Here is a 27,045-nt window from a genome sequence, read left to right as displayed (position 1 = left end):
TTCAACGGGAAACTTCAGGTATCCTTTTCAGACTGTTATTGGCAGACAGGTATAAGCCTTCCTTCCCTAGGCTTATATCATATTAAAATACTTGCTAGCTAGAAATTTTGCCTGAAAGCCAAAAGTAGACAAATCAAGATAGTAGATATTTTAAAATGCAGATTAGTTGGAAAGCATCCATGTAAGTATGCTTTATGTGCTTTATAAACTCCTTTGCTTCCTAAATGCTTTTCAACATTACCTCTGTAGAGAGTGGAATATTGCAAAATCTGTAAAACAGGAAGAGCAGATCTTTGATGATCACCAAAATGCATGTAGCATTAAGAACATACACGATTAGGTGGCTTAAAACACAGGCTACAACTGGAAAAGAAGTGTTTTGAACAATCATTACCTGTTTAGGGACTTCTTGTGGCATAGAATGCAGCTTGACCATCATACACTAACTATATAATATATAAGTAGCTGGGCTGATTTTTTGGAAACCGTCATAATGTGCAAAAATTTGTATTGAAATGGATTACTTCACAACACAGAATACTGAAGAACCTGGTATTTATGAAGATATTATTTTGAATTTTTGATACCCAGTTTGAAAAAGATTAATTTTAACACACTATGATGAGAAATATTTAAAGGCCATTTGAAGACACGGAAAATGAGAGCTGGCCAAAGGTGGGTGAAACAAACATTCCCTGTTTTATTCATATCACAGGCTGGGCTTATAAAGGAATTGCCAGTGGGCTGACAACAAGTTCAGGGTGCTTTATTGATCACTAAAGAACCCAAATCTATCAAAAAAACCCAACCCCTCCAAAAAAATCCAACACTCCCTGCCTCAAAAAAACCCCAAACCCCCAAAAACACCAACCAGCAAAGCCAACCAAGCTACCAAGCTTTCTTTCCCATTTCTTTCAGTGTAACCTCTTAGGCATAAGGAAACTGTTAGATTTTCTTAGGTTTCTAATGGTTAATTACATGACTTGTTAAGGAAATAACAGGCCAACAGCACAGTCCTAGGAAATTTGTTTCCCTGGAAAGCCTGTCTGAAAACTTAGATAGGAAATGAAAGGTGCTGTAGAAGGCTAGCTCCTGTATTTAGTACCCTAAGGATCATTTATTTGTAGGAGAGGGTGTTTGCTTAACCTTGTTTGGAAATACATCTAATGATGTAGCTTCCATGACAATGCCAGGTTAGTTCAATGTCTACAATCACAGAAACACAAAATATTTGTGGTTGGAAGGGATCCACAAGGACCAGGTCTGGTTACTTCACTCTTAACCAAATTTTCCTAATTTGAATATTCCTTGATGGAATTTATTCCTTTCTGTTGTTGTTGTTTTGTTATTTTTCTCAATTATTTCTTTACAGCTCATTAGAGACATGAATAATTTCTTCCCTTCCTAAAGTCTGTTAAACATTTGAAGATTTACATACATTGTTTTTCTCTCAGTTGAACAGACTCTGTTCATTCATTCTTCTGAGTCTGTGATTAATCATATACCCAGAAATCACATCCATCAGATTTTTATCCAGAGTTTCCTATCTCTTATGTTTTTTTACCTGTGGGCAGAAGTGAAGTGACCTGGACCTTGGAAGTTCAGATCCAGAAGTGATGATCCAAAGTCTTTACCTTTTCTATAATCTAAAGAATAAATCTTACTCATGACGCTGAATGCCAGGACAAGAGGGACCTGAACAGACTATAAACTTCAGAAACTACTAGCTATCTACACATGAGGAGATGGCTACATATTTAGTCAGCTCTGAAGCTTCCAACCTCATGCAAAAAAAAGGCCTAAAAACCTGCTGTGTAATGGTCAGGTGTTGGTCCGATTTGTCTGTAAACCAAATGCAAGGAGGGTATTGTAAAGAAGGAAATTTGGGATTAAGTAACAAACCCCACAGTTTTTTGCAGAAAATACAGCTTTTTTTCCCCCTGTTCTTTTGAAAAGAAAGTTTTTAAGAATCCTACTAAATCTGACATCTTCAGGTACCACAAATTTCTTCCTAAAGCAAATTTGTGGCTCTGCCTTATCTTTCATGTGTATTCACAAATGCAGTGGCAGGTTCAGTGACATTTTTAAAATGTAAACAACGAAAAAAGTGGATTCATGTATCTGCTCCATTGACTTCATAAAATATTGAACATAATCTAATTTAATCCTGCAGTGAATTAAGTATAGACACCATTGAAACAGGATGGGCAGAATATTGTGGTGAAATGCATTATTTCAGCAGCTTGCTTTATTATAAAGTTCTTCATTACCTTTTTCTTATGTTCCACTTTATTGATACAAATGGTATTTGACATACAGTTTATGAAATCATGATACTAAATTTTGTCAATGGTGTATACTTCTTCATGTACAACTTCTGGGACAGACAGCAATCAATTATATCCCAACACTAGGAATCTGAAGATGGACTTATATATGGACCATATATTTTGGTCAGCTTCACCTCAGAGCTTCTATGTCTAGCAAAGTTGTATACCTGAAAAGAAAAACAAATTTGGGTAATAGGACTTGATGCAATCAGAGTGGAGAGTATGAATTTCAAAGCAGATTGAGAAATGTATGTTTGGAATAGGGAGAAGTGTGGCTTACCTCACAACTAACAAAGCAACAGCAAACATGCATCAATCAAACTAAGATTTACAAGCATTACCAGTTGTCACTGGCTGGTTCAAGAGTGTTTTGTAGCAGTCATTTGCAAACATTTGCATGTTATTGTTTCTATGCAATTGAAGAAAGAGATCCAGTGGCATCTGTAACACGGGAAAGAAGTTCCATGATCCGTTTTTATTTATAATCTGTCAATCAATCAATCAATCAAACAAACAAACAATAGGTCAGTTCCACCCAAGGAAAAAAAAAAACAAACCAAGAGTAAAAAGACTCTACCATTCTTAAGGTCAAGCAGCAGTGTTTTTCTGCCCCGTGCAGGAAAGTTTGCATGCTCTTTTCAATTATGTCAGCTGGTATGCTGGAAGATCCTGCTGGCTCTTCCTACAAAGGTTTTTGCAAAAAAGCACTTCACAGGAGCATCACAGTATTACAGATCCATGGAAAATCACAGATGTGTCCTATGAAGGCAAAGGCTTTTTAAAAAAATCATGCTTCCCGGCATATAATTTTTTCTCAGATTTTTTCTCTATGACGGAATCTCAGGAAATCGCACATCACAAGCACAGGCCTGAAGCAGCCTGTGCGAACACTGCCTCCAAGTGGCTCTGTGCACGGCAACAGGACTCGGGAAGGAGGGCCCTCGAATGGCTTCCCAGATCTGCATATAGGGACAGAAATCAGTAGAGCTGTTAATTTCGATTTAACTTCAGAACAGGCTTAATTACACCTGTATTTTCGACTTAACAAGGAAGTGTCTTCTTTACAAGAACTGTAAAAGCTAATTAAGTCTCCAATTGCGCAACATTTTAGTCTTATTTTACTTCCTCAGTAAAAGGACTTACTGGACTAAAGTTTTTCCTTGAAAACAGCTAGGTCCGCTCTCATCTTAAAAAAAATCAAATGGCATACAATGTAGATAAGCATTTTAAAGTATAGAGAATGGCACAAAAGACAGAAAAGTTGAAACAGGGACAGGACAGAGGCAAAGAGGCACTGTGTGCAATACTAAATGATGTACAGCACTGCATCCACCACGTGACCAGGCAGAATTTAGATCTGATAGTCATGAAGAGCCACATCCTCTATAGCCACTGCTTTCTGCAAGGGTAGACCTTGAAAGGTTTCTCTCTGGTATGTTGGCAAGACTGCCCCGTAAGTGAACAGCAAATTGAGGCTAAATTCTTTAAACATTCTACTGCCTTTCCTAATGCTTCTATGCATATGAGAATTCTTCTCTCAGACAAATCATTGCTATTCCACCCTACTTTCATAGTGCTACACCTATGTTTAATGTGACTGGTTCTGCTGGTTCTGCTAGGCAGACAGGACTCTTAGAGATAATTAGTATTTGCACCATTGACCTGAAAGAAAATTTGCTGGGTTTTTTTTCAGACTTGAAGCTGTACATGCTCCATTCAGTTCACAGTGATACCACGGCACAAAGGGGCACAAACAGGCTTACCTGTTTTGCCTAGGAATGAAGCAATCCTTGTGTGTCATAATGATACACCTGACTCTTACCCATCAGCTTCTTCTCACATGTGGGAATATAAAACATTGCAAAGGTGTGAGAGCATGGCCAGGACAGCCCATACTCCAGTTACCTTTGGCTACAAAATTAAAATAGCTTATCAGTTTCGTCACGTTAGCCTATGGAAGAACGGTTGCACAGGAGTACGAAAGTAAAGAATTAGATCAAAGAATCTCTTCATGCTTTACATTTATGCTTGACAGAATTGTTACAAACTGCCCAAGGTGTCACAGTGTAGCAACTCAGACTTTTGATTTTTACTTGTAATTTTTACCAGAATACTTAGATTAGCGTGCCCTGACATATTACTGAAAAGCTGAGGAATTCATCCTCAGCTGAGGACAGAAAGGACATAGGAGTATGTCCAAATAGTAATTGCTAGCATGCAGAAAATCATTTGGCTGTAAAAGGATTTGGCCCTTGGTTCAAACCTTCATGCATAAGCTATGAAGAAGTCCTCTGCAAATGTGATTAGCTATTCTGTTCTCACTAATATATGCAGAAAAAATCATGGATCTAAATCACTATTCCCTTGGGTTATTAACAATTGGGCAGATCACACAGGTGAGCATCCAATGCTGACAGACCAAAGTGCTTCACTCCAGACCTCTGGGCTGGTGCGAACCCCTGTAGCACATCCGGGTAGCGAGGATCAAAGCCAACAGACAGTCACATAAGGTAGATAGCTATGGCAGAGGTACTAGGAGTAAGAATGGACTGCATTCACTACTGTCTTTCCTGTTCATGGCACAGCCTAATAGTCTGACTAGAACAGGATCTGTTTTAGTAGGGTGTCTGGTTAGTTACAGAGATTTCTGAGTAACACAGCCTACTCCATTAGTCAGCTCGTAATAAATCTAACTAATAAATCAATGCTCTTCTCATTCTTTTGTCCTAATATCCTGGCCTCATTTCTAAAAGTAGTGCCTAAATGTGTGTTGGGCATGTGACAGACTTACTCATTAATGCAATCTTAGAGGCACACTACAGCCATAAATGGGGCTTTCCAGACACATCTCATAGGACATTCTTCAGGTTTTTTCTACTCATGGAGAAAAAATACATCAAGATTCCATAAACAAGCAAAATCACATTCATTTACAGGAGCACACAGTGAAACTTTGGTTAAAACTTTCAGTGATCTGATGCATGGAATTCATTAAAATAATCAAAAGTATAATACTCACAGCTCCAGATTTCCTTACACATGAAAGCCCATTTCCATGTGAAAAAACCTGCTGCCCCTCAGCGGTTTCTAAAGAAACAACAGAACAACATCATTGAACATGCAGAACAAGAAGAACCTGCTTAGAATCTGCTCCTTTTGGTTAAGAATAAATTAACATTTAGTTATTATAGTTAACTATTTGGTTAATACTAAAGAACAGTCTGATGCCAAAGAATAGTTTGTAAACAGTGTCTTGATGATAATGCCAGTTTGTTCTGCCTATTTCACGAGCTAACAAGCACCTCCTTCCATCCAAACAATGTCTGTTGTAATTCCTGCGTGACGATCAACTTTGAGTTAGATGTTAGCTGTAAGTCACAGTAGATCTGGGAAATGCCAAGAGGAGAGATGCTACAGTAGAGAAATTTTGCATTTCAGAAAACTGGCCTTGGTGTTTAGAAGCACTCAGTGTTGGCAACTATGGATTAGATCAATGTGACCCAGCAGTTTGCATGACCCAAAAAAAATTGTTCATTGAGCAAAGAAAATAAGACTGGGATTCATCATCTGAAATAACAACTAGTCTCTACAAACACTAATAGCATGAATAAACAACAAGGATGTAGCAGAAGGCTGCGGTAATAAAAATGCAATTCATCTGAAGAAGCTTATAGAATTAGATTACATTTATATAACCTTCCTTCTTGAAGTATCTCAGTGATTCATATTTTTTAAAGTCTTTAATTTTACAGGAACCCAGTGAAGTAGAAAAATACTGACCACCTATTTTACATCTGGGAGGCCAAAGCAAAACAATGAACAGGGGCAACATTCACACTGGCTCATGTAAGTTTACTTCACTATCATAAATACTTTGTCCACTGGTGCCTCTGGAAGCTGGGTCTTCCAGTTATGTATAAATAGTGCTCTGAATTGCTGAGTGGCACACTCTTAAAGCTAGATGCCACAGCAGTTTCAAAACCAAAGGTTTGTACTGACAGCAAGTGGTCTGACAATCGCCCTAAAGAGCTTGTCCATGGTCACGCTGAGTTTGAAGCAGAACAGAAAGTTGTCATTGGATGCTTCCCAAGTCCTGCAGGTCAGGTAGGAAAAATCTGGGGAAAGTAGGATTTCTGAAAGTAATCCTTTAATGTAATGGCTGTTTAGGCAAGTCACAGGAAAGCAGACTGCCCTTACCTAGCTTCATCATGTCCTGTACACACTTCTGGCAGATGTTCACAAACCCACCTTGCCCTAGGATCCCTTTTTCCCAAGAGCCACTTAGACCCCTCTGCTCTCTGTGATGTTTTTTTTTTTCTTCTATTTAAGAGACCAAGAGCTTAATTTTCAATTCAAGTGAAGATGATTATAATTGATGTGAATTATACAAAGCCTTTGTTGCATTTTCCATTCTGGCACATTCAAAGCCTTGGATCTGAAACACCACTCCATATTGCTGTTCCAGGCCTGAATCTGCAGAGCAATCCCATTTCTAGTTTCAGAAATCTTTGTCTGGTTGATCATATTAGTAATTATGATTAATATGAATATAAGTCACTACATTTAAATTTGAGTCAGTGGATGAACACCATCAGATGAAACTGTCCTTTAGTAAGTCCTTTGCAATCCATAAATAACTCTGATGAGAGCATAACAAAGGCCCTTTGTGTTATTGCACAGTGGAGCCAAAAATGTTCTTGAAGCAAAGTTTGCTTTCAATATAATTACATACAGCTCATACATAAAACGGCTTGTTGTGCTGAAGCCAAAAGTGCAGTCCTTTAGATGCTATGAACATCCTCATCTATATAAACAATAGAGACAAATGTATGGCAAGATCATTTATATTTCACAGGTTCTTTTTATTCTGTTTGATATATTACTTCTTGTCTGAGGACACAGTCCTGCAAGAATCTTACTGCTGGCACAAATACCTGCCTGTACTAACAGCCTTGAAGCACTGGGAGTTCAGTAAGTGAATTCAGGGCCGTTCTGCTATCTTTTACAGTAGTGCCTGTTACTGATCCTGACTGAAGACTTAAAAATCTTCAGAAAATGTAGCAAATATATTTTAAAACTGCAGAAACAGTTGAAAAGAAGTACCTAGGGGTTTTTTTAATATTATGTATCCTAAGGTGCATTCAAACTTTCCAATCAAAGTTAGATGGCTTAGATTTTATTTTAGGAAACTGAATATGTTCTAAGCCATCTCTATCAGCTAAAGCACCCTATCAGGATGGTTCATTTTAAGACTCTTGCACAATTAAATAATCATTCTGAAGTTGGCATGATGGAAACAATTTTGGATCCCCCAAGTCTGGCAGGAGAACCAGACAATACTCCCTACAAGGAAGTACCATAATTCAGCCAGGAAATTTTTTTCCTTAGTCATTTGTCCTCACATCCCTGCATCCTTCTGTTCCACACTATAATGACTACAGAGCCAATGCCAACAATATCCTAATTCTACATTGAGTTCACTCATGTATTTCAGCATTTAATCTTTCTTTTTGAGAGCACTAGTGGAAAACAAATTAAGATAATCCACAGTGCTGTCTCATTCCTCATTAGCATGTGTTTCTCTGCCATTGCAACATCTGGGTTTGTATGGTTCCAGGAAGAATCACTTTTTACAGAAAAAATTGTCCCTGTATAGAAATTTATAGTCAGTAAAGGGCTGCTATAGTGACCCCTCCCATCTTCAGATGCGATGGCTATGCCACAGTGAGAGGTGGAACAGGCCGAAGGACAGAGGTAGCTGGAATTCTTCATATAAATGCCACTCTTCTCTACTGGGGACAGGTCAAAACTCTGAAGGCCTTAGATCAACATAGCCAAGATCTGTACATAGCACAGTTCATTTTGCAAAATATGAACCAGATGCCACCATTGGAAAATTTTTCTTACTGTTAGAAAAAAATCTCTTTCCATCTTAGTTTCTGAGGAGTTCTTTTTCCAAGAGGCAAAAGACAGCTCCGACCCTGACCCAACCTACACAATAGGAGCAGTATGTAGCTAATATTCCCACCAAGAGAATCACATCATCAGAGAGCGACAGTACTCTGAGTTTTCTTTCACTTTCTTGCACTACTCCGGGAAAGAAAAGTATTCTTACAAGTATGCTACTTTACTGTGACATAGCCTGGCACCTCACCAGGGTGGAGCTAGTGCTCGAGCACCACCTCTGTTGGAGAAGCAGCTTGTAATAGAAAGCACTGACTCTACAGGAATGCTGCAGTACATTATAGTAGTAGCTTTTCCCCCTCCACTGCTTCACTTGCATCTGCTCACACTTCATACTCTACTCACTCTACTGGTAGTAAGAACTGGGAGCAACAAAGGCAATCCAAAATGCATTTGCATTTCCCACACACAAATAGATCAGACTAGTCTTGTCCTAAATAACAATCTAGATAAACACAGCCTGGAAATCACAGAATCATGTAGGTTGGAAAAGACCCTTAAGATCATTGAGTCCAACTGTTAATCCAGCACTGCCAAGCCCACCATTAAACCATGTCCCTAAGTACCACATCTACACATCTTCCAAAGACCTCCAGGGATGGTCACTCAGCCACTTCCCTGGGCAGCCTGTTCCAATGCTTGACAGCCCTGTCAATGAAGAAACTTTTTCTTAATATCCATCTAAACTTCGTATCATCATGTTGTCACATCAACATTGACAACACAGAACTGTGACACAGGGCATAAAATAAATCCCTCACTGCCTCAGAGGTTTCTGGCTTTGATAAAAATAAACAAAACTCTAGAATACATTTTTCAGTGGCACTCAAAGACAGAACCTAGAAAGAAACAAGATAAAAGAATATATATTACCTAGGAATATCTGACCTAAAATTTAAAAACTGCCTGCTCATTACCTTGCAGAAAGCTAAAACATAAATTAAAAAAAAAAAATAGTGAATAAATATGTAAAATAAAAGGTCCTTACCCATGGTAGATAATATCATTACATGGAAAGTATAACTTTGCCTGTTCCATGGTAAGTAACATGACAAGAGAACAGATTATTTTACTGGTATGGCTTAAATGGAGCTCATCACCAAAAAGAAGACTTGCTCCAAGGATTAGTAAGCATTTTATATTTACTGCTAAATCTCTGGAAATAAAATAGTTAAATGACTGCTTGTCTAAGCAGTTTCAAGCTAGCTTATAAGATGCAGTGACAAAAATACTTCTTCATATGAGAGCCAGAGGAAAACATAAATCCAGCCATAAGGAGTGTTCTGTGCTAAGGAAGGAAACCTCCCTATACACAATTCAAATGTGTGTCATAAATAAAGGCTGGCAGGTAAGAGATCCAGAAGAGAAGAACCTACAAAACAGCCTTTTAAAATTTAAAATTCCAGCAGAAAACAAAATTGAAAAACAAACAAAGTAGATTTTGACTATTGAAACCTTAAACAATGGGGAGAGTTTACCAAAGGAGAACTACCTGCAGCAAACTTCAAGGTAATCCTGCACTTTGTGTCAACACAGTGTAACCATCTATATATCTCTGTAAACTAGTAGCACACTGGCAGTCTGGGTCCTAATTCTATCCCTAAGCATTATCTGCCTGTAGTTCAATAAAACTTCAGAATTAAATAATGAAAATAATTATCAAATGCACTAGACACCTAAAGGGAAAAATTAGAAAAGGTGACCTGAAATTTCTACTATAAAACATCATTCAAATATGTAGCATTTATTTAGACAATCCAGTGCTCACTGAAGAGCAATACTAGCAGTAGAATTAAACCCCTGTGTTTTACTTGATTTCCTAACATAGGAAATATTCTGTATTCTGCCATAAAGAACATTCTGTAGTTCTCCATCATCTAAGCTGCCAGTGAATGAGACTTTGGTCTGTGGGCAATTGCAGCATTTTGATGAAGTTGCTGGCACAACAATTATATTCCATCCAGCCTATTTCAAGAAACAATTTGGAGGGACCCTGTCATTCAGCAATGACTAAAATAGCAGCAAATCTGTCACACAAGGACTAAGCCACCAAGGGTGGGGCAACCGCTGAACTGTAGGGTCCCATGAGATCTCCCCAAGTGTGGGAAATGGATGAGATGTATGGGATTGATTTGAATGCAGAACAGTGTATATGAGTGTGTGTAGGCATTCACACACAAGTGCACGAACATGTTTTTAACAAATATAGCAGTGAAGGGAATCTCTGCAGACGCAAACAAACAAGTCAGCAAAAAAAAAGCAAGACACAGCCAGCGAAAGAGCGGCAGGAACAGGACCATGAACAAAATCAAAGCAGATTTTGGGCTGTCTGTACTGCAAAAGGCTTGGAACTGAGAAAAGAAATTTGGTTCTGTTACTTGAGTTCAAATATACCCGCAGAAATATGCTCAGCCTCTCTAAAGTCCCTGAATTGCATCATAAAAAACCTTGCTACGTCTTCATTTTCTTCTATTAGTGGAAACACCCTGAAATACTTTCCAAACTGATGAAATACTCATGCCAAAATGGTGAAACAATATTTAGGCAGAAAATTGGGGAAGCTGTACAGGAAGTGGAACTAAAATCAGAAGATTATCTGGAATGTATCAGCAACTAGTTTAATTTCTGGGGTTTGGGTGTATGGTTTTGAAATTGAAATAAGGAATGTTTTCAACTACTTGATTTATGAAAGTCGCACAATGCTATGTCTGTAGTTTATGTTTATATAAAACCATTGAATAAAAATTAGGTTGTAATTCAGTTTTGATTCAAACAGATCTTGCTACCAGCTGTAGCAGCCAAATTGCTACCTCCAGCATGACGTTTTAGTCTTGCTTGCTCCTCCCTCACCTTGCCTACCAGAAAGCAAACTGAATCCTGACAATGTTCATGAGAACAGTAGAAAGTGTTGCTGGCTGAAATAACTATATTGGAAAAGAAACAATACCACATATATGCTACAAATGAATTGCAAAATTTTCTTTATTTCCTTTAAAAGGAAGGAAACAAACCAATCAAACCAACCAAACCAACCACAATTTAAAAAGAAGAAAGTCATTCAGTGATTTAACAGATGTATTACACTGTATTTCAGAGTATCTGTGCTGCTCCAAACACCACTTTGATGGAGTCCCAAAGTTACGTACATGCTGAACACTGGAATATACGCAAAATACTACTCTCCTCCCTGTTGTAATTGCAAGAGTATTGGGACAGCTCAGCCCACTCTTGGGCTGGGGCCATGGAATGCCACTCAAACCAAGACCATCCACTGGGCAGATTTCCCCGTCCAAGACAGTGGGTCTGAGGGCGGATCAAGGGATGGCACTGAAGCCTAGGCCGCCTCCCCCTGGGTGGTTCCTAGGATCAAGTTACCGCCCTCATTCTAGAAAGTTCTTCGCTGTTTGGTTGTTTATTGGTTCCCTGTTGTGACTCCCACCTCCCTGTTCTCTCCATTGGTTCTGGTCAAATTGTATCCTCCCCTTTGACTGTACCCCATTGGTTGCTTCCCTTTTCCCCGCCTTGTTCCGCCTCCCCCCAAAGGCTGTGCATAACTGCGCTCAGGGCTCTTCTGGTCCCTGGACCCTCCTGCCAATAAACTCGCTGGAACCCATACCAGAGGCCCTTCTCGCCGTGTTTGCTTCCGGGCTGACGCATACCAAATCCAACGGCCACCTGACGTGCCTCCTCCGAAGAGGAGCCAGCACGCGAGTCCACCTTGTGCCCTTTCCCACTCTGAAGTTGTCCAGCAAGGACACTGTGGAAGTTTACGCTGCGTCCCCTTTGTCCGAGGGCTTGCCGAGGCTCGTGTCAACGAGCCCCAGGTTGCATTACAAGAGCTTAGAGAAGTCTTAAAACGATGCCCCTTTCACAAAGATGACTTCACATTGGCATCAAAATGTCTCATGGGAACTGAGAATTGTAACTAGAAAACAAAAACAACCCCTGTAATGAGCAGTGCCAGTTTCAAAATGGAAGAAAATGGAAGTAAAAAGCATGCAGAAAAGAGCTGATGAAAGATGAAGACACAGAAACTATTGCTTTGATTTAAACAGTGATTTTTGAAGGAAGAAGATGAGAAAATAAAACACTTTCACCTATATGATGTGTATACTCAGAAGCAAGTGGGAAGACAACTTGGAACTATTAATACATGATAGGGTCAACATTTCAATTCAATTTTGTCATACACCAAAAACATTTTAAGACAAATTACACTGCCTAAGGAAAATGTAGTAGGGAAAATCTTTTTTTTTTAATCCAAAAGCATAGTTAGATTTTAATTGGGGCACAAAGGAGGCCAAATGGCAAATGATGGAGATAGACTGCGAAGAAGAAAACAGTAACCAAATTAGGAAGAGAAGAAAAGCAGGGAAATTAGAACAGGAGGAAGGAGCGAAACAAATGATTTACCTCTTGCTCTAGCCTTTGAAAGCTTTTGTGTTCCATGTCTCTTTCACATTTACTGTGACCTCCCCAAGGATCTCTTATGTTTCACAACTGTAGAGATGAAGCATCATGAAAACATATTTGCATCACAGAGTATTCATTTTTCAAGCTTCATTTTTCTTAACTTGCTTCACACCTCCATCATTGACTACAGTCTGCTAAAATTATTTAGAGTGCTTTTCTGAGCCACCAATCTGTCTCCAACAAACCCATCATCACTCCCACCCAGCAGTCTCCTGCTCCTCTACAACTTCACCTTCCATTTCCTTCCAGGCTGCAGCTGCTCTTGTTGGTAGAGTTCAGAGGTGGTAAAATGTATTCAGGTGTCTGAATTGGAGAAACTGCTTCTTTCATGGCAGTGGAAAATCTAATTACAAAACAGTCCCTAGCTCATAGTTAGGCACCAATTAATTCCTCTTGGGCACCAAACCCCTTTTGTCTACTACATCAAAGGCATAATAGCTCCCATTGTTTCTTTACACTTTACAAGTCATAGTATTCCAGCAAAGTAAGTTTGAAGCTGCTCAGTATTTTACAAATAACATGTTTATATTATTTAAAAGATTCCAAAATTTTCATTTTCAAAATGAAATAAAAATATTTTCCTCTGACCTCTGAGAAAGAAACGAAAAACAAAAGTACAAAACCTGTTTTCATTGCATTTCTATGTAATGTCAGTAAAACATCTTCTATTTCCAGCAGAAAGAAAAAAATTTAACAAAATTTTAAAAAGTCTTTGGGGGTTTTTTCAAATATTTTTATACCAAATCATTTGGCTTTTCCTACAAACCCAGCGGAGTGAAGAGGCCCTGGCCTCAGGAGCAGATATATGTCTCAAGTTGTTCAAAGTACAAAAGTCCAGCTCAGCTGGTATGAAGAAGATATGCAATCAATTTGATGGGAACTACTTAGGAGACTGTAGGATTGGAAATTAAATATAATTAAATGTAGGTGAAGAGCACATTTGCTACTGGCTTAAGAGAAACACAGGGATTGGCATCCTGTGTAGAAGTCCAGCCAGTGCTACTGTTTTGAACACTGGGGGGAAAAAAGGAAGGTAGAGATGTCATTTGTTCCTAAAAAAGATACAGCAAAAGAAAACTGAATAAACTTTCATGATTTTCCTTTTTTTTTTTTTCCCCACAGCCAGATTAGTGAGGCACTGGAACAGGTTTCCCAGAGAAGCTGTAGATTCCCCATCCCTTTAAATGTTTAAGCCAAGGTTGGATAGGACTTCAAGCAACCTGGTCTACAGGAAGGTGTCCCTGTCCACAGCAGAGGGAGGTTGGAACTAGATGGTCTTGAAGGTCCCTTCCAACCCAAACCATTCTACAGTTGTGTTATAAACTAATGTTTCCTCCCAAGGTAAGGAAGACAATGGTTAATAAGGACTAGTTGATGTTTACCCTGTATCCATTCCAGCTCAAATAAACGTGTAATGGTTCTTTAAAGAAAAAACAGTCAGTGGCGTGGCAAATCATGGTATTCAAATAGTTATGAGTGGCTCTCAAACTGTAATAGGAATAGTAGCTCAGATTATCTGATTATCTGATATTCAAAGGCATTTACTCTGAGAGAAACTCAGACAGGGAAATAATAGCCAGGAAACATCAGTGTTCAGCAAACTGTCAAACAGTGTTATCTACACAACTCAGAGAAGATTAAAGCTAGAAGGATCTCCAGATACCTGTCCAAGCACCATGAAAAGACTGTGTGGCAAAAAGGTACGTCCACTGTGACCTTTCTGGGTCTTCTTTACTCAGTCCTAAGAAACACCCTGACTAGAGCAGTGTCTGGTGTGTGCATGATACTGACTCTTCCTCCAGCTTCAGCAAATGCAGCTGCTGGAAGACAACTTGCATTCCTGCCATCACCATTCTTTTCACTGGTGCCTCTTTTCTTCCCCAATATCTTTTTCATTCTGGTCTTCTATCTATTCCTTCAGTTTATGTCTTAGTTGGCTAGATCACTCTTTTGGCAGCACTGAGGCAAGTCTAAAACAGACAGAGTAAAACAATGCTTTTGAACAGCTCATTGCTTGTAAAAGCCAAATCTTGAAGTCACTGTGTCTGCTCTAATAACAATGCTGTAAATGAAAGTCAAAACAGAAACAGAAGACGTATTTTTTAAGTTGGCTTTTTTGCCCCTTTTCCTCTTTGTGTGTGCATCTCCTAACTTATCATTGAGGAGGCAGATGCAGGCTTTTACTACAAAAGTAATAACATCAACTCCAGCTACTTCTTCATAAAAAGAACAGTTACTACCATCTTTAATACCACCTAAAAGGCTCCCAAATACAATAGTTTCCATTATTATAAAATAATAATAAAAAAAAATTAACAGCCACTACTGCAGCTATGGAGAAGGGAAGTTAGAAATGTGGTTAAAATCTCCCTCAACTGCTTTCCCTGCTTTTTTCCTTTTCTGTGTGGCTAATGAAGTTTAAATTTCTAGTTTGCGTTTTTTTTTTGTTGTTGTTTGTTTTGGTTTTTTTTAACATGTGGGTGCTCGTTGACAGATGTTTGGGTGTCTCTGAATGGCCAGACTTTAATTACTTAGTGTGTGCAGTGGGTCATATAAATAACTACCTTTGACCCTCCTGACTCATTTGTTCCAGTAAAACATGCTTAAAGATTCTAATTAATACAGGATGCCACTATCATGTCCCCATCCCTCAGAGAGAACTCTATAAACACTGTGCCATTGTTTCTTCATTAATTTATTCATCCTAGCACTCTTCCTCTCACAGCTTAGCTGCCATTCCCCAGGTTACGCCCCTGTTGTTACTGCTTTAGGAGCCTCAACCATCTCTGCTCTCCCTAGGCAAGAAGCTGCTCCAATCCTGACATCCACTACTGAGGTGAAAAGCAGTCCTTTATGATAAAACTCAGTGTCTTTACTTTTGATTATATAAACCTGAGACAATACAAAATGAGGCCTGAGGGCCTTTTTACAGCTCAAGTTGATCATATTCTTGCCTTCAAGATCCTGGTTTACAGCTAAGGTATATAATTTGTTACACTGCAGCTCTACCCCTCCCTTTTGGCTTCAGCAGCCACTGCAGCATCTCCAATCCTTTTCACAGCACCCCTCTACACTGTCTTTTGAGTAGACACTTTCCTTGGAAAGACTCTCTATACATGCCAGGCTCCCAGGCATCCATTCTCTCAATTGACTATTCCCTATCACAGATTCCAGCCAAATATAAAGTCAAAGCACTTCACCCAGTATTGAAATGGCAGAAGATAAATAAGTCAGACACAAGGAAATATCTTCCCATCACAAAGAAAACTTGGTGGTGTAGTAGTTTACCTAACAAGACTGAGAAATCTCTGTTTTGGACGCATCAGGAAAGAGATGGCAGGGCCTTCTGGTGAGTTATCTGGCAAGGAGCAAGTTATCCACAGTGGATTATGTTCTGGGAGAATGGTTGTTCTGCCTGATCTGTTGAGACCCTTTCCAGACGTAGTTCCTGATCCTGCAATAAAAATAATACTATCCCAGTTCTGTTCAAGCAGCCACTTAAAAACTGTGATCAAATTGCACTAGAGCTAAGCTCTTGGCATTTGTTTAACGAAAGAAGTATGTTGCCACCACCTATGGTCCTGTTGCAAGCTGCCTTTTCAATGCCACCCTTTTCCCAGATCCCTTCCCCTGCTTTGTAGTGCCTGCTATGACTGCGAACGTGCCAAGAGAAATAGCAGGAATATTTGCCATACCACTTGGAATGGATGATATTCCTTTCACATCAGTGAGTCAATTCAGAGTAGTAAAGGTAAGCATGTAATTTCTGTAAAATATTTGTGTAATAACAATGAAGATTTGAGAGACTGTGGAAAGTCACACTTAAATAGATGTAATAAGGAATTACAAATCAGCTACATTGAAGATAAATTTCAGTGAGGGAAATGGCATTGAAGTTTCTGAAGTTGCACAAATTAAAAACAGGTTCCTTCCATAAAAATAATTTTCATTGCCATATAAAATAGATTTGGTAGTATTCAGATTACTCAGGAAAATTCCAAATGCAATTTGCGACATTAAAATGAAGGGTGCTAAACAAAAGCACCAAATGGGGAATCTCCTGTTACTGATGAGATCTCTAGGGAAACATTAGTTCCCAGAAAGAAATTATCAGTATCTCACTAGAGCAAAGGTAAACAAAAGACGAGGTGATAGAAATTCTTGATTCAAGATGTTAAACTCCTGACATATCCAATAAAATAAGAATACAATGTAGCTGACTTGAATTAGAACTGTTGAAGTTCTTCAGTTGTTCCATTTCTGCCAGCAGATGGATTCAAAACTTTGACTGAAAACTTTCAAAATACAGAATACATTAAAGTCCATCAAGTCTTATAGAAAACAGGAAGCCACTACAAAAAATACAGTTGTTAATTACAGAGGAACCAGTGATATTTTAAATAAGCAGAAACAGAGTGATTAATGCAATGCATAAATGAGTTTTCTGTGTTGTAAACAAACAAGGAATTACCAAGCAAAATAAACAGGGCCATCTTTCAGTATTCAACAAATAGAAAATTACATAATCATAAAAAACCCAAGTCTATACTGCTAAATAGGATCCTGTAGACAGTGTAAAGGGAAAGTAACAGAATTTAACAGCTACTGATAGTATCAGTCAACAATATTTTTAAAAACCATGTTTTTCTCCAACTGTATTTGTCCAATAAAAGACATACCTCACTCATTTTAACCATTGTTAGTCTAATTTATTATAGCTATGGTTATAACCATTTGAATATCTCCAAAAGGAATAAACATACAGAATACAGCTTTGAGACAATTAAACATAAAAGATTTGCCATGGTATGATAACAAGAAGTTACCAACAGGAACTTGAATAACAACTCTGAATTCTTTAGATCTTGCATCAACAGCAAAGGATGCTAAGATGTGTTTGGCATATGATGTAATTCTAGAAACAATGACTGGCTGGAAAAGGTGTCAGCTGGTAATTAATGACAAGCACATGACAAATCTTTAATAAAAGCTATTCCTATGGATGACCAGTTTCCCTGCAAAAGGAAACAAGACCACAGTCATAAAGCAAACATACAATATCATAATAAAAATTGGGGTTTTATGTAATTCTTTTATGTATGCTGTATCATGTTAAAATACATATGCTGTATTATATTAAAAGCAAACTGGTGACTGTTAGAATGTATAATAGCTTATAGAGTCATTAGGTTTCATTTCAGTAATGTCAGGTACGGAGCAAATTTACCGAGCAAATGCTGAAAGTAAGGCTTGGTAATACGAGATGCAGAACCTGAGCTAGCAACACTGAAATGCCAGTATTACACCCCACTGCTGGGTGTCTGAGAAAACAAGGCTTACACAATCACCAGCCATTACTCTGTGTCCCTGCCACTCCACACCTAATAATATTTGAATGTGCTGGCCAATTCTTTCACTTGAATTGCAAAATAATTCATATTGGATGAGTCTAAGTGCTGAAGAATCCAAAGGTAAATTAATTTTAACAATTTGAGTTACAAAATTATTTGGATTGGGTTAGACCTCAAGAGGTCATCTGGTTCAACTGATAAAGTGTCAATGGGTAAATGCATTTTTTCTGAGTTTCAAAAAAAAAAATCCATTACCATACATATTTATAAGTACAGCTTATGCTGTGTATCAGCTGACTGACCAACTAAGACACACATACCTGTATTAACATAGCTCTAGGTGAGTCATAGCACATACTTATGCTTACCCAGATGGGATGGCACCCTGGGGAGTGCTGTGTGAGTTAGGACATTGAATTGAGGATACAGAACATAAATCTGTAAGAAAATAGCTTTTGACATTTTATTGCTCATAGAACTAAATTGTTTGCCCGAGGCACAAATGTAAGAACTGAAAATAGTAAGACTTATTAAATGGGCTAGAGAACAGTAGCATAACATCTGATATAGGTAACCTTTTAATTTCAGTTTAAATGGCCATGTTTCATTTACTTTATAAAGCAATGATATGGACATTGTTTCTATTCTGAAGGGCCCACAACCAGAAGGTGAATTATTGTGCAGAGTTTGAGATACTGTTTGAGGGGAAAAATATTTATTTCTAAAAATAAAAGCTTCTTCTTCTTTGCAAGGTTGATTTTCTTTCTGACCATGTATTAACCAGCAATTATATGAAAGTAATAGAGTCAAAGAAACAACCACTCTCTACAAATGCTGAACATTATTCACTATTGATCAAGACTCCTCTCCCCCCTTCACCACTTGCATTTAAATCAAAATTATAGCTCTGTATGATCTCTCTCAGACTTTACGACTCTTCAAAATCTGACCATCTGAATTTAAGGAGGGATTTTATCCATCTCTTGGGAAGCATGGAGGCTCCTCAGCAGAAGATCTGTACTTCTTTTTAGCAGGGCTATTCTGCTTTCCTCTGTGCAGGCAGTGGGATCACATGGCAATTTATCTGAAGATGGAACCAGATGAAGATACCATCTGTTTCTCCTGTACTGTGTAATTGGATCAGACTCAAGTATGTAGCATCTGCGGGTGTAGCTATCTCTATAGACAGCAGCTGATGCTATCCAGTACTTGCCCACAAAAGTTTAATCAGGATGAGAACTTCTTTTGTAAGTCAAATGTCAGGCCTTCTAGTGCTGCATAGAGGAGAACACCTTAGATAGGTGTTCTAGGTGTAGGTGTCTCATCTTGACATGCTTTGATATGAACCCTCGGGAGGAAGTCTTGCCTGCACCATCGGCAGCATTACTGTGACCTTTCCCTCTGTGCTGTTGTGTGGAGCGTTCCCACAGTAGTCTGGAGAATTTTGTTGCAAGAGTTTCTCACTCATGCTATTTCTTTACCCAGCAGGTTATCCTCTGTCTTGAACTGTCTCTAATCTCACTAGATCCCAAAATGCTGGGACACATATCTGCCAAACTATTATGGCTAACAGCAGCTATTTCTGCTCAAAATCTGGTAAGGTTTAAACTTTACTCTAACCTGCTGACTTGTGCTTTACAAGGAAACAAAATTTCCATATGCCTAGGAAAATATCTGTGTTTAGTAAATATCATAGAAGTCTAGTATTTTTTATGTTCCAAAGTCTGTCAGTATTTGTGTTTACTTTCTGTTTTAGCTTCTGTCCCAACTCTGCCTCTATTTCAGCATACGCTGTCTCTCTTGCAGTAACCAAATCCAAATTTTCTAAGATGTTTCTCCTCAAAGGCTTTAAGTGTGTCTATACTGCAGTCAGAGCTGTGACTGATCCCTGTACAAATATATAAAAGGCAGCTTTAACAGAAGTATGTTAGATACTTAGAAGAGTAAAGCTGAAAGAGCAGGGACATTACATACAGGCTGGAGATACTCTAGTTTCTGTGGTGAGGCTAGAAAGTGACTTAAAAGGCATTGGACATCCTTGAGAGGGTGAACAAATAATAAAGAAGATCACTAATTATTCATGGTCTTCCCTGACCTGTATGAAAGCTGGGAAGAATGATACACATCATAATATCTTGGTGAAAAAAAAATAGTGTTCTCGTAAATATAAATCACATTTCATAATTGATACTGCTTAGAATTTTAAGCAAAATAAAGAAAGCAATAAAGATTAATGGAACAGGAAAAGACAAATTCCCTGTCATTTCCTGAAGGTATTGCCTTGATTGATACCAAATTCTTTGTCTGGTAAGACAGCTTTGAAGTCACAAATATTGCAAACAAATCCTGATGCTTTCTTGGATCAATGCAGATTTTTCTCACCTTAATACATTAAATTTACCAGATTTGAGCTAAGACCTCTTGAGTATTGGCTAGAAATGTCACACTTAACCCCTTAATCATATAATTGAGCAATTTAGGTCCATTGCTCAATATATTCTTGGCCTTTTAGAGAAAAGTATCTAGAAATTTTACAATCCAAACTGTGACCCAAGGACGGCCTTGGCTGTGCTTACAATAGTCTGTCAGGCTCATCTCAGCCAACATACAGTGCAATGGCATAAACCCTGAAGAATCTTGCATAGGTCAGATGGCCTGGGAATGTACTGCAAGTACGAGTGACTCATCAGTGCTCAATTTTCCTCCCTCACACCAAAGAAAAAGCAGCTGAAATATTTATGGGATATGCCAGGGATTACACATGAGGAAGGTAAGAGGTTGCAGTGGGTTGATCTTGGCTGCCAGGTGGCCACCAAAGCTGCCCTTACACTCCCCCTCCTTACCTTGATGGAAGGGGAGAAAATATGATGGAAGACTTGTGGGGCAAGGTACAGACAGGCAGAGATCACTCACCCATTACCATCATGGATAAAACAGACTCAGCTTGGGGAGATTAATTTAATTTATTGCCAATCAGATGACAGCAGAATAATAAGAAATAAGAACAAAACTAAAGACTCCTTCCCCTCACCCCTCCCTAATTACTGGGCTCAACTTCACTCTGATTTTTTCCACCTCTTTCCGTTCAGCAGCACAGGGGAACACAGAATCCGTCTGCAGTCAGTTCAACACATATTGCTTTGCCACTTCTTCCTCCTCACACTCTTCCCCTGCTCCAGTGTGGTGGTCCCTCCCATGGAAGACAGTCTTTCATGAACTTCTCTAACATGAATCATTCCCAAAGGCCGCAGGTCTTGAACTGCCCCAGTGTAGTTCCCTCCCACTGAGTGAAGTACTTCAGGAATCACTGGGTTCTCCATGGCTCCAGCCTGGGTTCTCTATGGGGTCACAAGTCCTGCCAGGAAACCTGCTCCAGTGTGGGCTCCTCTGTTCATGGATCCATAGGTTTGGCCAGCACTTGCTCCATTGCGGGGCATCCCATGAGGATTACAGCCTCTTTCAGGCATCCACCTGTTCCAACATGGGATCCTTCACAGGCGGCAGGTGGATCTCTGATCCACAATGGACCACCATGGGATGCAGGGGGACAGCCTGTCTGACCATGGTTTTTACCACAGGATGTAGGGGAATCTGTGCTCCAATGCCTGGAGCACCTCCTGCCCCTTCTTCTTCACTGGCCTTGGTGTCTGCAGAGCTTTTTCTCTCATGTCTTCTCACTCCTCTCTTGGGCTGCTGTTGCTATTGCATAGTTTTATTCCCCTTCTTGAATACGTTATCTCAGAGGTGCTGCCACCATCTCTGATAGGCTCAGCCTCGGCCATGGGCAGGTCCATCTCAGAGCCACCTGGCACTTGCTCCATCAGACACACGGGCAGCTTCTCACTGAGGACAACCCCTGCAGTGCTCCCGCTACCAAACCCCACATAAAACCAATACAGAGGCCAAAAGCTAAGTGGTCTTGAATGCACTCTTTTAATCCAAAAGATAATCCAGAATTCTTCAGATAAATCTTTTTCCATACATTCAAATTATTTTAGCACAGGCCTGGTATGGTCTTGCAGATGGAGAGATTGATCTCTCTATCAGTGTATCAGGGATAGAGATGACACCTTGAAAACATCTGAACTGTTCTCTTGTCATATGTTCCACTGATTAATCAAAAAGCGGACTGTATTAACTGCCATAGGAGCTATAATTTCCTTTTTTAAGATTTGTGTAGGTATTTTATCTGTTGTAACTTGATGGTTGTTCTGTGGTTTGTGGCTACCCTTCCTAGTTCCAAATGTTCTCAATTGAGTTGAATTGCCGATGTGGCGAAACATATTGCTTCCTCTTTCCTTGAGTAATCTCTTTCAAGCCTTCACTACAGTCTTGAGACTGCTGCAGAGATCAATACACTGTATTCAGAGCCAAGAAGGCATCTTCTTTATAGAGAAATATTTTGAGATTCCTCAGGAGTGATATGTGACTGGAGTTTTTCACTCTTGTCCTCAAAGAAAAAAAGACTTTTGGAAAACTTTTTGATAAAATTATCTTTTTAAAATAATGAGATATTAAGCATGACAAAAAGTATTTTTTAAAGCCAGAAATATTTTTTGCATTTTTACACTTACGACAAAGGAAAATTTTTCAAAGAAAATGTTGTATTTAAAGCTCCAAATTGTTCTTTCTGTCATCAGGATAATTTTCTGTATCACCATGTACTTGCATAGACCATGTAAGAACAATGTTTCTGTTAAACAAACAAGTTGACAAATTGCTTTGTAAACCAGTAAAAGAGCTGCAAGAACCACCACTCCCAAATCATCCAGCTTCCAAGAAAGGAGTGTGCCAATTGTCTCTCTTGTTGAAAAATGTTTTCTATCTACCACAAAGACTACTAATATCTTTAATGCAATCTAGTAAAATTCTTATTACTAAGAGTAAAAATTAGTTAAATGGCATGTTTAAGTTGGTAACTTTGGGTTTTGCATCGTCTGATCTTACAAAGAGGGATTCTTGAGTACTATCAACATTATATTAAGTTAATTCTGCCTTTTATTTGAACGGACAAACTGACCTTGCCAGTCTACTTATATATTTGACTAGAAGGGAGAAGATTAACTTTTATGAACCATTCTTGTAAAGGAAAGGAATTTATTTATACTTAAACTACTATGCCCTCTCAGCAGTAAGCAAGAGATTACATTACATATTCAGTTTATCACACATTTGTAAAACTTACCATACAGTAGTAACGCCACGTGTTCTATGACTGCAATAATACTTAACTGCAGAAGGTTCTTCAGTTTAGAGCCAGCACTGTATACCCAAAGTATACAGCTCTCCTCCATAAAATGCATGGGTGATCTCATGCACTGTAGCTATACTGATTCTACTGTACAATGCAATTCCTTGTCCTTGGAAACTACCTGAAATCTCTTCTATCAAAGCAGTTAAGGATGGGCACTTCCAGAATTTCAAGTGCAGATACAACTATTACTAGAGAGTAAGCTTTTGGGTGGGTGTTTAATTGCTAATAAGACATCACAAAGCCAACAGTGGTTGTATGCAGCTAGCTCCTTGTCTGACTTCACATAAACAGAATCACAGAAACACTATCAAAACCTTTGCCAAATAAAAAAAGGGCTCCAACTAACAACAAGTAGATATTGCAATTTGGCTTGCCCACACTAAAATTTGAATCATACCATCAATAGAAAACTATTAAAAATGTTAGTCCAGCATAGCATCACATTGTTAAGCACAGTACTTAACAGCAATTTCAGGACACCTAAACCTAGTCCTGATCCTACAGTACTTTGAAGCACACTGTTGAATTACCTCCCCCTTTCATCTCAATTGCCCAAAGAAATTCCGTTAACTGAGTTAACTGGTTAACTGAGACTCTACAGTCTTGTATTTGGGCGGAAATGACTCTGCCACAGGAGGTGTTTGGAATTGATCAAACCTTAAACCAGGCTTCCCAGATGAGGCCTGGTTTCTCATGAACATTTTGTACTAAAGCTACTTTATCTGAGGTGTTCAAGGGTTCAGATCCGGATGGGTATAATTTCAGTTTAGCCTGCAGCATGCTGCAGGAATCACAGACTAGGTGATGGAATGCTTGTATAAACACTTAGAGGAATATTTCTATTCGTGTTCACAACATCAGCATGCAAAAAACAATTTAGGCAGCATCAGGTGAGATCACTCTGCAATGGTTCAGGTTATTCAAACCTTTTACACCCGGCAATTACTAATCTACCTCACACATGTGCAAGTAAATGTATATGTGCAGTTCCATAGGATTTCGTCCCATCGCCAGCTCAGTTCTGCATATATTATGTGTGGATCTGCCTAGGCAGGTCACCTTTTCTGCCAGATTTGGATTCTACAGTTTCCCTGTTCTCTCAACACCGGCCTGAACTGAGATCACACTGATATAACCAGCAAATAGAGGCTCAGGGAGATAATACTGCTAGGCAGAAAAAGCAGAAAACTCCTGGAAATTTGCAAACCTACTCTTTGCTGTATTACTAGTTCAAGATCTTATTAAGTATCACTGCTTGGAGACTGAGCAGGGATAGCAATGACTCAAAGTACTTCCTGCCTTAAAAGTTCTGGCACTTGACCCACTTCTTACAAAGAAATAGGAAATCAGTTGAATTCCTAACCTTACATTTCAGATCACTAGTGACAGCACTCTTGTGGCTCTCAAAAGCTTTGGCTCCATAAACATAATAATCCAGCTTGTTGCTACTTCCAACAATCCTCTTGGTAAGGTAACCAGGCCTCTCAGGCATGCAATTTCCATGATAGTGGCAGGATCCCCATGTGCTGAAGTGTCATGCCCTCAGCAGCAGCATGGCAGCAATTCCCTTCTCTCCAGAAAGCTCTGAGTTTTTTTTCAGAGACTCCCCAGTAGTTCTTTCAGTGGCTGCAAACTTGTCACCTTTTTAAGGCATGTGAATCAATAACTCAGGTGGATTGAGTGCTACATAACCCACTTCTTTATAGTGATGAAGGGTCCAGTACACCCCACCACAAACAGAAGGCAATCTAGGTCTTTTAAAATGCAGTTTTAATTTTTTGCTGGTTTACTCAGGAACAACCTGTGATGTATTTCCTTTAACCACCGTTAAAACAATTCACTAACATCTGAAAAGACTACTCTGTATTTTTATGAATGAAGAGTTACGGATGTCCCCCAATACAGAACCTACTATGAAGGCTACTCAGTACTTATTGATAATGTAATTTTAAAAAGTTGTTATTTCCTTGCAGATTTTTCTGTAAGGGTACAATTTTAGCAAAGTATGACAGCTATTGGGACTGATAGTATGGCTTTCCTGTGCCTCAAAAGAGGCCTATCAGAAACTTGATTGTAGCCAAGTTATTTCAGACTAGTTTTCAGCCAGCTTCTAAATGCTACATTTACCTAGTTCTGGCTTTAAATCATACCGGTTTGCTCCTCTGCAGTCTGAAAACAGCCAGAATACCTCAGCCTCTACACTAATGCACCTGAAATACCAGGACACTCATCCTTTGCCTGAGGAAAAATATTTGATCCATGTTAAATTTTCTTAAGCCTGGAGATATATGGAGAGATATATATTGCTGCATCTTCATTGTATTTTCTTTCACGCATTAAAAAGCAGCATGGCCTGCTGCTTACATTCATCTACAAAAAATTGTTTAAGAGAATAACATAATCACAGAATAGTTAGGGTTGGAAGGGACTTCTGGAGATCATCAAGGCCAACCCTCCTGTCAAGGCAGGGTCACCTACAGCAGGTGACAAGCAACACATCCGGGTGGGTTTTGAATGTCTCCACAGAAGGAGATTCTGCAAACACCCTGAATACTTCACAGAAAGATACTGCACTTCCTCCACCAATGTATTCTTTGCTTGCTTGCTTCACCACTTCTACATGGGGTATACTCAAATCTCTTTCACATAGTTTCACAGGTGCTTTGATCTGATGCCTCCATTTACAGTAATAGGAAAGAATGCTGCAATCCAAGATGTACAGAAAAAGTCACCTTAAGAACAGAGAGATGGTACATCTTTGGGATGCTGAGCCATAATTCCTTCTTTTTTTCTAACAGCTAGGACTTTTAGATGTAACCTCCATTCTCTTGCACACATGAGGTTGCTTGGTTAATGTCCAGAGAATGTTTGGACTGCCAGAGGCCCATCTCAATTACCTCAGCCTCCAAAGACAGGATGCTAGTCAATACAGTAGCTTTAGAAAAAGGTTGTGACTCACTCTGGCTTTCCTGGAAAATGCTAATGAAAATTTTTTATTTCCTTGGTGCTTCCTCTAATTTGGAGCAGGACAACAATATCACCGATGGGCTATACTTGGTCTAGCTGAGAAGTTAATCTTCCTTACAGCAGCCCTCACAGTGCTGTGCTTTGCACTGGTGGCTACAGGGGTGTTGATAACACACCACTGTGTGGCTGCTGCTGGACAGCACTGGCACAGCACCAGCGCCGTCTCCCCAACATTCTGCCCCCCCATCAGTAGGCTGGGAGTGAGCAAGATCTTGGGAGGGGACACAAATAGGCCAGCTGATCCAAACAGACCAAAGGGGTGTTCCATGGAATACCATCAAAGATGTAAAAGCTAGGAAAAGGAGGAAGAAGGAGGAGGCATTTGTTATTTACATTTGTCTTACAGAGCAATGGCTACTTGTGCTGAAGTCCTCCTTCCCAGGAAGTGGCCTGACATCGCGTGCTGATGTGATGTAGGGAATAAAACCTTTGTCTTTTTCCTTGGCTTGTGTACATGCAATCTTTTGCTTTTGCTTTAGTAAAATGCTCTCAACCCACAAGTTGTCTTCAGTTTTATTCTCTGTCTCCTGACCAGCTGAGGAGGGGGAGTGATAAGTGGCTTAGTGGGCACCTGGCATCCAGCCAAGGTCAAGCCACCACAGTTCTTTTTTGCTCCCAATATCGGGTGAGAAAATGACAGTTTTAT

At 39.2% G+C, this 27,045-nt stretch overlaps 1 long non-coding RNA gene across 1 annotated transcript; it reads right to left on the bottom strand.

The window, feature by feature from the left end:
• Nucleotides 1-2,336: 2,336 nt before the first annotated feature.
• Nucleotides 2,337-5,650, bottom strand: LOC109145986. Its single transcript, XR_002047738.3, has 3 exons — nucleotides 5,350-5,650; nucleotides 2,908-3,289; nucleotides 2,337-2,771 (listed from the first exon to the last, which is right to left on the bottom strand). It is a non-coding gene; the product is annotated as an uncharacterized LOC109145986 (long non-coding RNA).
• Nucleotides 5,651-27,045: the final 21,395 nt, after the last annotated feature.

Source organism: Corvus cornix, chromosome Z, assembly GCF_000738735.6.
Source record: "Corvus cornix cornix isolate S_Up_H32 chromosome Z, ASM73873v5, whole genome shotgun sequence".
Lineage (NCBI taxonomy): Eukaryota > Metazoa > Chordata > Aves > Passeriformes > Corvidae > Corvus > Corvus cornix.
Note: the sequence above shows the minus strand (reverse complement) of the source record. Positions and strands in the feature narration are given on the sequence as shown.